This window comes from Protopterus annectens, chromosome 7.part0 (assembly GCF_019279795.1).
Source record: "Protopterus annectens isolate FY-2018-M chromosome 7.part0, PAN1.0, whole genome shotgun sequence".
Lineage (NCBI taxonomy): Eukaryota > Metazoa > Chordata > Ceratodontiformes > Protopteridae > Protopterus > Protopterus annectens.
In genome coordinates this window covers 866,931,473-866,947,523 of record NC_056739.1, presented here as the reverse complement: position 1 = coordinate 866,947,523, position 16,051 = coordinate 866,931,473, and the positions used below count along the sequence as shown (strand labels likewise).

At 34.0% G+C, this 16,051-nt stretch overlaps 1 protein-coding gene across 15 annotated transcripts in view; it reads left to right on the top strand.

The window, feature by feature from the left end:
- The window catches only part of CADPS (calcium dependent secretion activator), a 2,296,269-nt gene that overhangs the window by 1,909,093 nt on the left and 371,125 nt on the right, over positions 1 to 16,051 (top strand). The window lies entirely within an intron of this gene.

Below are 16,051 nucleotides of genomic sequence, written 5' to 3'. Positions count from 1 at the left end.
GCTATGTATACTACCTAGAGAAGCAGACTGGTGATAGGAGATATTGGTGTTGTTCACTTAAGCAAAAGGAGAAATGTAAGGGCAGGTGTATTACTATAGAGGCTAGTGAAGGTGAATGTTTACAGAGAAGCAGTCCACACTTCCATGCACCTGACCCTGTATAATCTGAGTGTCATACTGTTATGTCAACCATAAAAAGGAGAGCAGAGCAAACCACAGAAGAACCATGCAGGGTTGTTTCAGAGGTTTTGGCTAGTACATCAACAGATGTAACATATGATTTACCAAACAACACTGCACTGAAACAGATTGTTGTCAGAGCACGGAGCAAAGGCAAAGCAGCAGCGTTTAAGGATTTCACTGATTTAGGGCATTTAACAGCTGATATGTTACCTATTAAGATTGGTAGCTTTATCATCGCACATTATGGTGATGAGGGGCATATTCATCGTCTAGTTGTCATAACAACAGTCAACAACTTAAAAATAATGTGTAACGCGGACTTTTTAATGGTTGATGGCACTTTCCCCATTAGTACGGTCGACTGTAAACAAGTATATAGTATACATTGCCCTCTGTCAGAAGGTGAACATAAGAAAATCATTCCCGTGGTGTACGCATTACTGTCTACAAAGAGTGAGATTTGTTATGACTTTTGGTCAAATGTTAAACGTTTGTGTCATGAGAATGATCTGGCTCTAGCACCACAGATGATTATGAGCAATTTTGAAAAAGGAGCTGTAAATGCCATAATGCGACACTTCCTGGACTCAGCAGCTAAGAGATGTTGGTTCCATTTTTGCCAAATCATATGGCGACAAATACAGAAACTACACCTAGTTGCTGAGTTTGGCCAAAGTAGGTCATTCTCAATGCTATGTAAGGAAATACCAGCATTAGCATTTCTGAAACCTGACGATGTTTTCCCCACATTTGAAAGTATTGAACGTGAAATGCCAGACACTGCCAAGGCATTATGCACAGTCTTTAAAGAAAATTATTTGTTAGGTAAACCTGGGAGATACGGGTACATCCGAAAGAATACCTCCGGCATCGTCATCTACGTAGCCTACTAGGTAGGAAGAAGCTATACATTATGGACATTTTACATGCTATTCAGTTGGAACAAAACCATATTGAGGACTTGGTGTCAAGGTTGTTTTTGTATGCCCCTCAATCCCCAAAGAGGAGACGTTTAATGGAAAGGGAGAATGCCTTTAGGAGACTATTAGAGAAAAGGGATACATTCACATGCAGAGGTTTCACCGCATTAGTTGCTAAACACTGTTCATTCTGATCCCTGGTTCTAACACTTTCAGAGATGTTTGCAATTTACACATTCACTACACCAGTTTATACAGCACATTAGTTAACGTTCCATAACGTATGTATCGTAATGAGCATGGTTTCACTTGTTTTATTTTGGTTCATGATGTATTCATATGACAAAAACATCTTGGAGTGCTATCACTGTTGTCCACACTACCGTTACCCTGCTCCTAAACAGCTGTAATTATGGTACGTAGGGTTGTTAAGGATCATGACACTACAGACGGCAGATCAATGCAGACATACTTGCTTGGAGGAAGTTTTACAGCTGGGAAGTGTATGTTGCACTCAGGATAAGAGGAGATGCACTCTGTGGTTGAAAATATCGAGTTCGACATTCCTAACTAAATCCAATCGACATTTTCATGATTCAATATTTCTAAAATTGATAAATACATTTGATATTTTACATTTTCGGTTAAGTTAAACACGATTTAATGATAATAAACCAAAGTATATTTTTCTGTGTCCCTTCATGATCTTTCATGCAATATCCCACAATATGTCATTAATTTACAAAAATATAAACAGTAAAATAGATCTAGTTAGAGCCTAATGCCTCCCTCATAATGTCATTTTATTTGTCACACCCTTCCTTACCATATGCTATCTATCATTAATTTTACTTGCTTGTGGAAGTCAACTTCAAACATTGCCATGGTACTGTAAGGAACTATGAGTGTGAAATAGAAATATGCAAAAAGAGTGGTTATAGAAGCATAAAATGTAATATATTAATAAAATTCACCAGATTCTTTAAATTGTGTAGTTTAATATTTTGCTTTATTAAGACTCTTAAATAGTTTTAACCCTCCTTTCTTACCTCTCACAGGATAGAGCACAGTGGCTTCTGTAGCTGTACCCACTCAGCCTTTTCATTCATTGGCCATGGGAGCTGGGAATCCTTAGATGGGGTGTGAGCTTTATGGCCTATTCATTCCTGCCCAGGAATTCCCAATCAACTGATCCTCTCTGCAGTGAGAGTTCAGTAGTAGGGAGATGGCCAATTTGCTGGTCCTGATGAGTAGATGCTAGCCATGGAATATGTAAATTCATCATCCTTTTTGATCTGCTATGATAGATTTATTGCTGTTGGGACCATTAAGACTTATACAGCAGAGTTTAGAAATGTTTGGAACTTAAAACTTCGATAAACAGCTTATCCCTTCTTCTTAGTCCTAAATGCACTATTCCCAGCAGCTACCTCTCTCATTCTTTCCAACCACAAATACTTTCTTGTGTGCTCAATGGCCCCAGGCTATTTCAGCTGTCCTTGAAATAATGGGTGAGATCATTGGCTTTGTAGTATAGAAGGATTGAAGTCTGACTACAACCTAGGTGACTTGGGTTTGATTAGTGAACCCTGTCATTTTTGTAGGCTTACCTGTTCTAGGATGGAGGTTCAGGGTTTTCAGCCAAAGACTGACAGTGATTGGAGGAGACCAGTGATTCTAGGCCAGAGACGTGCATATATAATGACTGTTGGGAAATATGCAAGAGATTGCATGAGGGTGGGAGACTGTCATAATGGTTAAGGTATTTACCTTACAAACACAAGGTATGGGGTTTGATTCTCACATTGAGTAATTGGCTAGGATTAGAGTGGTTGACAAGGGCAGTTAGCCTAATACTAATCTATTAGCATTCAAAAAATTGTTTTAGCAGCTGTCAGGATGGTACCATACTGGAACACCTTCATCTTCTATCTACACCCTTTTCCAATCTGCTCGATGCCATTTCTGTAGCCCTGATCCAAAGTCAAATAAGTATCAGGAAAGATGCTGTCAATAAATAAGGTGGGGGTCCATCAAACAGCTACTATGGGAATCAAAAAAATTATAAAAAAATTGGGTGAGATCATTCAGAGCTTTTTGTCCTTATATTTTCTACTCTTTGTGAGAGAATGTTTTGTTTCTTTACTTTTAACATTTTCTTTACATTAATTATTTTGTTTGCTTTTCATATGTCATTGACTGAAACCTTTGACTTTATGAGGATCTGAAATGCATGCAAGAGCAATAATTAAGATAACAGAAAAAAGCAAAAAATGTAAAATGTCTTCAGCCAAAGAAAAGTGTGTAAAGGACAAAAATAATTGTGTGATCTGACTTTTTATTACATTTTTAGAATAGATCCATGTTACATCATAATGCTATGAAAAATTTTAAAAGAAAATTTTGATACGACTGCCATAGTACCTTTTAGAATAGACCCAATAATACGACAAAATGTAAAGAAAAAAAGTTGATATGTCTAACCTAACCCTTATCCATCCCTACAGAACTCAACCACCACAAATACCTCAGTTACAACAACAACAAAAACATGAAACATAGATAAAGATGATCCATTATGACTCAAGTGACTCAGATCTCCAAATTATGTGTAAATAGTTACCACCACTTGTGCATATGTACATATTGAGCTTGATTTAATTAGGGTTCCATACAGATAAGGACACTTTTTTGAGTAAACTGATCAAATAAAGAAATGTTATTAGATTGATAGAAGTATCATTACTGGAAAACATGCTAACAACAACTAAGAAAAGAATTGAAGCTGTGGTAAGCCAGAGTCCAACAGTAAAAACATTTATAAACTAAATTCTTTTGGCCCCTAAAAAAAACTATAACTTCATCAGAGTTAAAAATGCATCCTCTTCCAAACTATTTAATGTAATTTATTTATTTAGTTAGTTATTGGCATATGTTTAACCAATCACATACCAGTTTTTTTTTTTAAGTTCATTGCTTCCGGGTTTCCTTAAAGTCACAACCACCAAAAAATATATACACCTTAAAGAAAGGGAGCATCATATCTCTCAGTTCACTAATATAACTAAATACATTCCACAGGAAAACAGTTGTCCATTTCCAAATTCCTGTATTTTAACAGTATTTGCTCTAAATCCTTAATCTGTGAGCTTAAAGTGCCCTTTGATTTTGCTTCAGACTCACAAAATTAAAAAGTGTATGAAGCCAGCTATTTACCTAAATCAAACCTGGTATTCCTTTCACCATTGTGCTGAATATCAGCTTGGGGAGAGCTGTTGTGCTGACTTATACCACTTGACTCAAAAATGTCAGGAAAATGCTAACTAGCATTTGTAACCACCACTGAATCCGAAGAAACAGGTATATACTTGGAGAGCTGCTGCAGCAGGATAGCTAGTGACCAGGTGACAGATCAGCTTTAGAGGTCATGACTGAAACTTCTTGATTGGAACTCCAGATAGCTGAGCAAAAACCCAACAGGTATCCAATATCACTCAAAAGCACACTAACGACAATAATCAAACTAAGAAAATAACTAAAGATGCGGCAAGCCAGATTCCAACAGTAAATATTTTACTAAACTAAGCACTTTTGTCCCCTAAAAAACTGGGACTTCATCAGAGTTAAAAACACATCCTCCTCACTTAATGAATCATAATCTGGGTTCTAGTTAAACTACATTGTTTCCAGGTTTCCTTAAAGACACAGCCATCAAAAATATATACACCTTCAAGAAAAAAAACATCATATCTCTCCGTTCACAAATACAAATACAAACATGAATGTATATATAGATATAGATGTAGATATATATATATATATATATATATATATATATATATATATATATATATAGATATAGATATATAGTTCAAACTATTAATGTAATCAGTAAAAAAATCTTGTGTCCTAAGATTCAGTAATTATGTGGCTGCATCTAACAAAATCAAATGGCCATGGCTTTTTGTTTTAAAATAATAGAAATAGAAACATTGTCATTGATGCCAGGCTCATAACAAGCATTTAAACACAATTGCCAGATCAATTCTCTGTGCTCTAATACATTGTCATTGTCTCCCTCTCTCTCTCACGTCCTCCTTACAACTCTACCAATCACAGAAAAGTAAATTTGTTAAAATTCTTACATATTGCAGAATGCCTAAACAGAGAGTTAGTGTTTTTTGTGATGATAATGTTACTGACATGCCCATAAAGTCTGAAACACAAGTGGCGACATAAACTCCACAGAATCATAATTACATGAGCCTGAGCATCCTATCACCTTGTCATACCATTCAATACTAACATAAGGACCATCATTATCAAAATTGCAGTATTTACATTTACCACATTTAGACACTCTAGCTGTGGATTAATAATTTGCAGTCTTGTTCTGTCCTTCTTCCAATCAATTGTTCACGTTTTTACATCTAGTAAAGGTCACAGCCGGTGCATCCCTTAACCTCCTCTTCAAGTCCTAAGAAAACATCAGACCCCCAGTTTTTCTAAGTACATCAAATATGGGAAGGGTATCCCTACTGAAAGGCAATACCACAGACCCTCATTTTTGTCAGTGTTATTAGTCACTAATTCCTTTGACAGGTCCTTATTACTGCCAACCAAAAGTGGATAAAACTTTTTCCTCCCTCTCTTAATTTTTTCCTTAATATCATTGAGTAAGGAATGGGGGTAGTTCCTGGCATACAACATATCAACCAACTTTCCCACTTCTTTTCTGAATATGCCATTATCACTAATCAACCTTGACATATGCGCCAGTTGTCCCTTAACTATACTTTTCTTTTGAGAATAAGGGAGACATCTGCCAAAGTACAAATATGAATTGAAAAAGGTTTGTGAAAAAGTATGGATGTGAATCTTTGATTTAACCTGTCCTTACTTATGGACCTGACCAAATATTCAATTTTAGCATAGTCATAGCTCTTAAAATAGCTGTAGTTGCATTCAGATACTCTAGAAACTTCAAAAGACAGTGTCCTTCCTTCCACAAAATGAGAATGTCATTCAAAAATCTAAAATATCCATATAACACATCAAAATAACTTGACGTGAATGCATGTGATTTTTCACAGAATAGTAACACCGAGTTCAAATAAAGGGGAGCATAGCCACCCCAGAAATCAGAGTATAGTATTCACTTTCAAAAAAAAAAACAAAGTTGTTCCTCAGTACTAAACCTAATAACTCATGCAGGACAATAATCTAATTGTTGCTAAGTAACTGATCTTTTAAAATACTCATAAACCAATCTGTTTGTCATGTGGAATTATAGAGAACAGGTTCATAATGTCAGTAGTAGCAAACAAAATGTTCCCTTTAAAATCCAAAGTGTTGAGGTTCTGCAGCAAATGCCAGGAGTCTTGTAAAATGTGCATTTTATCAGTCAGCAGATATCTACAATGCTGGTCAATAAAGGTAGTCAAAAATGCTGTTTTGGAGTTACAAATAGCTGCAATTGGTCTTAATAGGGAATTGCTGAAATCCTTATGTATCTTTTGAATCCTGAAATTGTTGGTATCATGGGTGTTGCTACTGTCAAATATGCATAAAACTGATCAGTAATACTGCCTTAGCTAACCATATGCATTAAACAAAAGTCTATCTTGGCATATGCAATCTTCACCTCATTTTTGGAAACTGTCTCATAGGGGCCAATGTTTAGAATCTCAAACATTTTACCAGAATAGACCTCACAGTCCATAATAAGTACACCCCCACCCCTATCAACTTTCATCACCTTGATGTTTCTATTTGACATAAGTTTTTTAGTGTAGTCCTTTCTTGGACTATAAGGCTGTCAACAAAAGGACTTTTTTTGCACAAAGGGTACTGATTTGGCCCTCATAAAGTGCTTCAGAAACAGTTACCATAGGGTGGGAGGGGTGGTATAAACATATTTTTCTTTGTCACATGAAACAGATGGTCATGGACCATATTTCCAACACAACCTCAAACTCAACTGCCAGGTATAAAGATTTAATTGAATTAGCACACTGGCTAATTAAGCAATGAAAAATGGCCATCTGTAACATAAATCTGACTTAAATTACATATCCTAAAGTAATTTAATTCATCATTAGGACCATAAGTGCTGGGGGCAATACTTACTTTTGTCTTTTCTTGTCCTTTCCCCTCCCCTTCTAATATTGCCTGTTGGAACTCCTGCAATACGGCTCGGTTGATTGGCCAATGATTCTGACCTCTGAGGCTTTGTTTCTTCTAAAACATGAATTCGATCATTTTCTGGCACTGTATCCATGTCACTGCCAGCTATGGTAGAATCAGCCATGTCTGTTTACTAAGGTACTTTCTTGCTGTTTTTATTTTCACAGAGACAGGGATAAACCATATCTTCCAGATAGTCATGTTTATCCCTGACCACATTTTTTTATTTCCTCTCCATGTTCTGGGAGATGAGTTTGGCCACCTTAAAGCCAGTAGTATATGCATTTTCATACACAGAAAATAAGTCTTCTACAATATTGTCATTAAAACTTTAATCTCCAAGTTCAACTTTGCAACTTACATTCATTATCCTTTATGATGAGCTTAATCAGCTCACAGTCTGTGTGACCAAACAGCTCTAATAATTCACTGTGGAAAGCAGAATCTATCATAGTGCCAGACAGGAACTTCCATAGGCATAACCCCTTTGGAACGTTTTGCATTTGAATACATTCTGAAAGAAAAAAGTTGTCCATTTGCAAGTGTCCTGTAGCTTAAAGTGCTGTTTGATTTTGCTTCAGTCTCATAAAATTCAAAACTGAATGAAACTAACCATTTACCTAAATCATCCTTGGTGTTCCTTTCACCATTGTGCTGAATATCAGCTTGGGGACAGATGTTAAGTTGACTTAACCCACTTGAATCAAAAATGTTAGAAAAATGCTGACTAACATTTGTAACCAGCACTGAATCTGAAGAAATGGTTACATACTTGGCGAGCTGCTTCAGCAGGATAGTTAAATCACCAGATAATGGATCAGATTGAGAGGTCATGGCTGAAACCTCTTGGCTGGAACTCCAGACAGTCAAGCAGCAACACAACAATAAGATTGCAAAACCACTAATGATCTGTTTAGGCAATCTGCAATATGTAAGGATTTTAAGATATTTATTTTTTTGTGATTGAGAGCGTTGTAATGAGTGGGAGAGAGGGAGACATAGACAATGTAGTAGAGCAGAGAGAATAGATCTGGCAATTGCATGCAAATGCTTGTCACTAGCCAGGCATCAACAACAGTGTTGCTATTTCTGTTATATTAAAACATAAAGCCATGACTGTTTGATATTGTTAGATGTGGTCACATAATTATAGAAACTTAGCTCAAATGATTTTTACTTTTTAAGCTGTTATTATATTCATTGTTTGAACTATATATATCAATGTTTTTATGTATTTATATTTGTGAACTGAGAGATATGTTTTCTTAGTTGAAGTTACAAATATTTTTGTGTGTCTTTAAGGAAGCCTGGAAACAATGTACTTTAAATAGAACCTGGCTTGTGGTTGCTTAAGTAAGAAATTAAATAGTTTGGGAGGGGATATGTTTTTAACTCTGATGAAGTCCCTTTTTTTTTACAGGATGGAAGTGCTTAGTTTATTAAAGTTTTTACTTTTGGAATCTGGCTTGCCAGAGCTTCAGTTCTTTTCTTAGTAGGAATATCATCACCGTTACAAAATATCAAAACTGAAAAAGTACAGTTAAGATGGTAACCGGTAAACTGTAAAAACAGAATATTGGTTTTGGCCCACCATGAATAAATTCTAGGACAAAACCATCATATATGACACCATATACCTTTGTTACCACATCCATACCAGCATGATTTGTTGAGTATAGCCCAACCAATCTATCTAGAAAAATATACACATTTAAAAGAACCTTTTGATAAATGACTCTGTTCCAAAAAAAGAATTCAGCAATACAGTTTTCTATTGCTAGACCTTGCCAAACTCAGATCAATTTTATCAACTAATTCTGTATTCCAACGGCTAATTACTTCTTCACCAGAACTGACCCTGGAGCTTGCCACTAAAGGAAATAGTTTTTTCTTTATATAACTTAATATTTTGGAAGTGGGATGGATCAAAATACATATTTATTGGGATTCAGTAAGAATCCTACCATTGGGTGGTAAGAGTTCTGGCCAAAATGGTCTGTTTCCACAATCATGGAAAGTCCAGAGACATGTTAGCCACAATATGAACAGACCTCATTATCAGCTAATTTGCATGCCTCTAAATCGCTGGCAGTTACCACTAATGCTAATCAATGCTTTCCTGTGGTAAACTTTTCTGGCAGCCCATGCATCATGCTAGAACAGACACCTCCTCCTCAGTCACTCTCCCACACACATGTGCACATTCAAACACACACACACACACACACACACACACACACACACACACACACACACACACACACACACACACACACACACACATACACACACACATACTGACATATACATTACCTGTCCCTGAGCTAATAGAATGTCTTTGATATATCCTCTTATTTTCCCTTGCCCTTTGTGAATTACAGATGATTGTAGGTAGTTAGTCAATAACACCAGACATTAGAGTTTCATAATTTTTATTGATTGCTACTCTACTAAGTTTTTAAGTGACTCAAAGAAATAGAAAATCTTCTTGGTGTCATGTAGTGCTCCTCCTGGCTTTGTCCTGAAGTATTCAGCATGACTTTTTAAAGGTATGGCATCCCCCAGTCAGACACACCAGTATCCTTCAACACTGTCCCTGATTATGCTGCTCCTCTGTTCCCTGTACCTCACTGATGGTTACAGTCAGTTATAATGGCAGACTTTAAGAGTTAAATATTTCTTTAAAATTTTGGCCAAGTTTAGTAATTTAGCTGGCCAAGCTAATTTACGCAGCTGAGTGAATCTCTGAATCCCTCAGCTGTATAAATGCCTTATTGTTGGCATTTCCAGGGTAAAACACATAGCTAATTAGCATAGGCTGCTCCCATAGAATGCCTCATTAGAATTTGTGGTAGGCCACAGAGACAGCCCACCATAGTGTTACATGCCTTTGTAGTAGATCACTGCGATAGAGTTGTTTCCAAATCAGTTGTAAAACAAGCTTACCAAGGAGGTAACCTTTCTGAATCTCAGACATTATTTTTCTTATTTTTTTCTGTTCAACTGAATTATATCCTGAGACCTAACACATTCTTTTATTTTTAAGCTATTTGAATGGCCATCGTAATCAGTGAGAAAAAATTAAAGGATCTGTTTATGTACTCTGCTGCATAAAAGATTTGGGAAACCAGTCTTTGAAGGAATATGAGCCCAAAGAAAATATAATTATTGATGATACCTTTATAAATTTTGAAAAAAATCAGATTACAGTTAAAGTAATTTATCACAACCTGAAGAACTTTAGAGACCTCAGAATCACTGATGTTATATCCAATTGCAGTCTATGGTACAATTATAATATACCATGGGATTCTAGGTAAGCTTCCTATCCAGAAAAGTTTATACTAAATTCTTTTAATTTTATCCCTGTTCTGGTGTAAAAGTATATTTTGAAGGAAGAAGGACCAATATGGAAACATTTTTAACTTAAACACATTTTACATGGAAATAAAAATTGATATATTGCATTTATTAGCTATATTTTATACCTTTATAAATGCTTATTGTTATTCAGCTAAGTAACTCAAATCAGCACAGTAGATCCAGCCCAAACATTTTAGCTTCCTTACCCATGAGATTTGGTAATGTCAGTATAATTTTTTGTTAACAGTGAAATTTTAGATATGGAAAAATACAAACATGTAACTTATGAACTCACAAATATTATTGAAAAAGGAAAGTATGTTTAAGGAGTTATCGGTTTTAGAAACTAACATAAAATTATTCATGTAAGGTATAAAATTTATATGCTGATTATTAACTGAAATAGGAGCTATATATATATATATATATATATATATATATATGTGTGTGTGTGTGTGTGTGTGTATATATATATATATATATATGTATATATATATATATATATATATATATATATATATACATATATATATATATATATATATATATTGTTTAATGCATCTGATAGTAGTGTTGATAATTAAAAGAAAAAGGATTGATGGAAAAGTACAGCCTTAGCATACTCCATGATTCTGGATGAATAAATCTGAAGCTAATCCACTTATTATATAATATTTAGTTTAAAAGGTGTACTTCAAGTCATCAAATTGAAATTCTCTATTTACATTTACTAAGCTTTTTCTTTGTCTAATAAAACAAAAGCTTAGGTAGTGTCAAATAAATTCTTATTCTTTTCAAATGAAGAATAATTGTTTGTAAATATTAATTAGCCACATACATTTTTACCTGAACTAAATAGATGATTGGATGCAAATAATTACAACTTATACACAAAAATAATTTATTCATTTTTGACACAGTTTTGTAGGCTATATACAAAAGCAAAATAGGATGATAACTTGATTAGTCTAACAAATTTTCCCCAGTTTTTTAGTTAAAGTTAATTTTGTATGGAAAAATATAACTGCATGATTTAAATAAATTGCAAGTTTCCAATACCCTTAGTAATTTGAGGGCTAACACCTTTGAAAAGCATTCATAAAATCTCATTGGTGTGGAATCCAGTCCTGGTACTTTATCATCAGTAAAGGTTAAGGACTGTATCTTCTATAGCTTTTGTTGAGGGGCATAATCAAATGATTTTGATAAGCTGATTCCACACAGAGAATGAAAATGAGCTGTTTTGCCATAGTCTGATAAATATGATGCTGAATTAATAGAAATATAATAATTGGCAAAATCTTTAAGCATGCATGGTGAATTAATTTTAATTTCTGAAAGAGAATTAATTGATCTTAGAAAATATTTATGTTAAATTTGAACACTTTTTTGAAAAATGATCTATGATACTCCTTGTTAAAGTACCTTTTTTATCTAACCTTTAATAAAGTAGATCTCCCAAGATCCATTTATACTTCCTTCTATTTTAGATGCCATTCAGTTCTTTGTTGAATGTATTTGTTATAATTAATTCCAACTAAATGATCTAGAATAATAAGTTGTTTTAAGAGGGAGTCAAGTTCTTCTCTCTTCTAATGTTTCCCTTAATGTTAGTTGAAAAAAATTCCAGTAATAAAGGACTTAAAAGCTGCCTAAATGTAACTGTAAAGGATTGTAGTCTGAGCAGTTTTTGTCCAGAATTTCTCGTTTGCTGTTTATATATCTTTAGAATATTTTTAAATATTTTGTATTAAAAAGAACATTTTCATTGAAGCACTATAGCAAAAATAGAGAAAATTACTACAAGGGTGAGTTCAAATAATTATAGTAAAAATGTTAACATCTTTTAAATTAGAAAATTATGAGAAGGCAAATATATAATCTAATTTTGCTGACTTTTTAAATTTAGCATCTCTATGAGTGAAGCATTGGAATAGGAGAATATTTCCAGTCATCAAACTGTAACTGGTTGTAAAGCTCTTCTAGGCATTTATATTATAAAGTCTTGTTTGTACAGAAAATTAGATATTAAAATGTCCTGGCAGAATAATCTTAAAAAGAGATTATAGCCCGTGAATGGAGTATATACTGAAATGATTATAAATGTGATTTTTATTCTATTACTGCTATCCATTAACTTAACAATAATTTTAAAGTCAGGATGAATAAGTAAAATTCCTGTACCTCTGGCCATTTTACCAGAAGAATTAAAAATTCCAAAAGGTTTTGAAATGAAGAAACTTAATGATTTATCAAAAAAAATCATTTCCACCAATCATACAATATTGTCTGAATGGTTATTAGCTTAATGAATTTTGATCACTTAACAACATGATTCAAACTATTAACATTAATTGAGAAAATATTCATTATTCAGTACTACAAACAAATAATCAGCAAAATCTAAGTAGAGTGGAGGTACCTCCCCCTATAAAAAAGAGTAAGTCTGACACTAGAGTACACATTGAAGACTGGAACATCCCCATCCATGGGAGCTGATGGCAAAATGTCAATTGCTGATAGCTTAGTTTTTATACTTCTTTGGCAGAGAATAAGATAAAGATAAATCATTATATTTAATATGACTAATAGCAGGAAATTGAAATCTGCTCACCATACATTCTAGCCAGAGCTGTTTAAGTAATAAGTAATTTAGCAAAATTTCTTTTTTGACTAATTTTTGAGGATAAATCTTGCTGGATTGTTATTGAAACATGATTAAACAGGAACATTCTGAGTTACATAAAATTGAATTTCTGTTTGCATATGAAGAAAAATCTCTGTGACAGCTGAGTTTATTCCTTGTTTTGGGGAAAGACATTAGGCTTGATCATAACTGAATTCTTCAAATTCACTTTATTTGTAAGTGTTGATAACACTTCTTGAATAATGCTAGATTAGGTTGTGTACTATCTAAATATTTGGGAATTCTAATAAAGTGAAGATTAAGTTTTCTTGCCCTCATTTCTATATTCAAGATTTTCTCTTGAACTGATGCAAATGACTCCTTGATCTTTTCATTATCAGCAACTACTTTGTCAATTAGTTGTGAGGTTAAATAATTCATTCTTGACCTTTAATTAGTTTACCCATCAGTTTGGTTATCTGTTTATCTTGGTAAACCGAATATGATTTTATTGCAGACATGTATTTTTTTAAATCAAGTAATGACTGAACCACTGTATTTAAACTATCTGGTTTTATTAAGATAGTATCTATTAAAAAGAATTGTTATTAACAATAGAATTTTCTGAAAAAGAAAGAGCTGTATCTGAAATATTTTTATAACCAGTAAAACTGCATACGATCTTTCTGGCATGTGATAGACACTTTTTCTCAAATGTATCCAAGTGGTGGTGATGCAAACAGTGCACTCCATTTGCATAATTGTACTTGATATTTTGAAGAATTCTTCACAAAAAGAAAAAAAACAGCAAAAGCAGCCAGGAGCCATTAAATACACTAGGCAACTTCTACGGTCAAAAAGAATTGAAAATAAAGGTAGTAGCAGTGAATTATGGAATGTGAGAGACTCAGCAAGCCTGAGAAACTTATCTGCTGAATGGTCCCACTGCATCTGTATAAGTCTGGAGCTTTACAATACCAAATCACTGGATCTCTGAGATCAGAGTAGGAAATATTCTACCCTCTGTCCTCCCACCTTCTGTTGCATTTTTTTTGTTTTTCTTTCTTTTGTATGTTCCAGAATTGGAGGGGTAGTTGGGAATTCATTATGGTATGGGCTCGAACAGCATGAAATGTTAGAAAGCATTATGAGTGATCCTGATATAACTCACGCCCTAATATGTTCAGCAGCTAGAGTTCTACTCTGAGATCTAATGTTGTGATGAGAAACCCCTATTTTTAATGTATTGTCTCTTTTTATATTTCTAAGCATTAATACTTATACAAGCATTCCTCTTTTGCTGCACCTAACTAGAACAACTAATTACAATAATTTTCAATATATACTTGATTGTATGCATTGTTGTGAAGTGTTGGAATGACATGCACAATCTTGTTAAAGTCTGGCATTCACACAGCAAAACAGTTTTTTAAGTAAAAAATATACTAGCTGCAGTCCACTACAGCAAATGTTTCTGATTTATCTTTTTCCTCTCCCTCTTATTACATGGCAAATTACAATACATTCTCCCCGTCTCCTTTTTGCAAATGACAGTATAAACAATGACCATAGCTTCCCTTCTTCCCTTTGGACATCCTCCTTCTGTCATCCCTGTACCCAGGGCTTAGTTAATAAAAGACCTTCCTCACTTCCAGACTCCAGGTGATATTTCTTATATCCTTTAGGGAGAAAAGATCTATGTTATAACTGAAGTATTAAACAATTGAAGCAATCATTAGTATTTTATACTATATAAATTAGCACATTTTGTAAAAACACATATCTGAGGTTATAGCTATAAGGCTAAGCAAGTCTTAAAAGAGTTAAGATAGGAAAATGTGAGTTATTCATGTTAAATCAATAGGTAATACATAATATAAAAAGTTTCTGATAATCACTTTAGCTTGAACTAGGAAGCATTGGCATATGTAGTAATTCATGTATTAGTAATAGTAGTAATAATGCACTGAAGTAATTATTGGTTGTAGAGTAGTGTGTCATACTTGGCTGTAAACACATTTAGATGATCATAGTCTCATGTGAGGGGGATTATGTTTAAAAGAGATAGCAAAATATGACTGTTATGTTATTGGGGAGAAGAAAAATATTTCAGGACTAATATTATAATAAATCTTTATAGACCTCTGTGTGTGTAGCTCCTTCTTCATAATGACTTATAGCTCAAAAATTATGTGTGACCATTTGTCTCTTTCTACCTATTGTTAGTCTATACAACATGACAACACTGCTTCCATTCGTTTATATCCATACCTCTATTCTGATTTGTACTAAATCACTATTAAATCTGTTCAGGGCATTCATATTTCTATAAGGGAGAATTAAATCTGCAAGTAAAACTAGAATTTTAACCCCTTTCCTTTTTGCAGATTACTGTGTGAACAATGAGCATAGCTTCCTTCTTCCATTTGGACATCCTCCTTCCATCATCCCTTTACCCAATGCTGCCATTTCTCTCAATTCTCATTCCTCCTTTGACATATATTTTAGCAATTAAAAAATATACCCATTACTATACACACTGCATTTCTGTGTTATAACTGTTGAGTTATTTTGTGCTCTGCAGTCACCTATTTCCTAATAGCCATCCTTCCTGTTTTGTTGCTACCTCATATAAAAATAATTCCCATCTGTCAAATATGGCAGCCAAGATGGTAGCCTGAGCACAGTGAAGTTTAGCTGCTATTTACTAATATCCTTAGCAACATCAAAAGAATTTAGCCTGTGAGAAAGACTCTTTATCTCAGAGTGAGTT